Source organism: Microcebus murinus, chromosome 3, assembly GCF_040939455.1.
Source record: "Microcebus murinus isolate Inina chromosome 3, M.murinus_Inina_mat1.0, whole genome shotgun sequence".
NCBI classification, from domain to species: domain Eukaryota; kingdom Metazoa; phylum Chordata; class Mammalia; order Primates; family Cheirogaleidae; genus Microcebus; species Microcebus murinus.
Window position 1 is genome coordinate 38,928,757 of NC_134106.1, and position 2,028 is coordinate 38,930,784.

Sequence of the window (2,028 nt, forward strand, 5' to 3'; positions counted from 1 at the left end):
CTGTGAGTTCCATCAGTTTTTCTTTTCTAGATACCAAAAGCTTAGGAAGAAGGCAAACTTAGAAAGATTTTAAATGTGGCAATCTTTATTGGTTTACAAAATCATTTAATCACTTATAAGTGGAAAACTTTTACAGAAATCAAAAACCAATTTTTAAATTCCAGTGAAATATTTCATCCCTTAGCTGTAGAAGAGTCTTTTTAAGATTGCTGCACAATAGCATGTTTAACATGGAAATCAGCTTTTAGTTGGTTTTAGTTGTTAGGGCTACAAGAAATAGGGGGGCGGGGAGGGGAAACTGTTGATTTCAAGAAAACGTGTAATCTACCAACCTCTGATAAATCAAGCTGCTTTCATTTCTCTAAAAGAGACTTGGTGTTTAGTTCTAAGATGTTTTTGAAAATGAAAAAACATAATAGATCTGCTTAGGATGTTTCAGACTTAATCTGTGCTTACTACATGAATATGCTAATGAAACAACCAGGCCTTCAATTAGAGTCTCCTTCCTGTTAAAATGGTGGATGTAAAACAAGATATAAACTAATTTCTGACCTGTCAAAGGTTTTTCTCAAAATTATAATTGTAATGCGATTTGTTTTTTCTTCCCCACTCAAACATACATTTGGGTAATACCAAAGTAAAGCCGAATATATATTATCCAAGATTTAAAACTCAACCATACTGTTGCTATGAAATTTGTTGACCACATAACCATGTTTCTGAAAAAAATACATGCTTTTTTATTTTTTTTTAATTAGCACTAAGAAGCCAAGATGCAATTGTTTTTGCAATTAATTTGATTTTTTTTTCTGAAAATACTGTTTTGGGGTTAAACATTGTAACAAAACAGGTATAAGAAAAATGTTTTAAGGTAGATATATTTAAGATTTTGTGTCATGCTCTGTCAACTGAGCTAGCCCGGTGACTAGGGTAGATATATTTAAAGAATAACTTTTTCCCTTTAAAATCTCAATGTTCCACATACTAAGCACATCCTGTTAGACTTCTTGAGTATTAAATACATCTTCTATCCTTGGTCTTTCTGCATTTAGCTTTTTTTGGGAAGTATGTTTTTACCCACAGCATATGGTATGAGCTGCTGATTCAGTATTGAGTGGCTCTTTAAGCTTGTTAGTTATATTCTGTTGATTAAAATGTTGTGCAGAATAGTCAGGAAAAACCAGTCCCTGATCTGAAATAAATTAAACAATGTTAATTAGCTTATGGGGAAGAACAAATGAGTAAAGAGAAATTTCATATACAAAAGAAATCTCTGTTATTACCTTCCTGGACCCGGTGCGTTTGGGTTAAGGAGTTAGGGTATGGCTGGGGAAGATGATGAAAATGTCCAGAATGATACACATATTTTTAGACTAAAACTGGAAATGCAGCCCAACTTAAAATACTGGTCTTCTGCCTGATGTCCCCTCTCCACACCCGCTTCACTTCACTCTCCTTGATAGATAGAGCCACTGCTTTCTCCTATTGTTCTGCTGCAGAGCTTACCTCTTTTTAGATGTCTGTGAAGGTTCTGGCGCAGTGCTAGGATGTCGCAGAGGAAGTAATCCCTTGTGGACGTCTTGTTGCTGGTAGGAATCAGTGCCTGCTGCTCTCTCTGAGGAGGGCAGTGGGAAGCCTTTGCCTTTCATGTGACACAGCAGTTTCCCCACCTCCCTGAAGAACTGTGTTGCGTGGTGTCAGACAACATGCAGAACATGAGCAAATTCAACGTATGTCCGCATATGTTTGCTTTGGTGTGTGGTTTGTCCAAACCAAAGTGCCCACACGCATCTCTCATTCAGCCACGGAGGCAGTTCAGCAGTGGCGTGAACCATATGGAGGTGGCAGGTGTTGGGCAGCCTTGCGTGGACTACCCCGGTCTTATTTCAGGATTTGGTGAGTAGAAGATCACACTGTTGTTGCCTCAGGTTCACCTCAAAGAGCGAAAGAGAAATTAGAAACTCCCTGAAATGGTTAAATTTAGAAGCAAGAAAAAATTCCGTCAGAGGACAGTTTCTTACTAGTTCT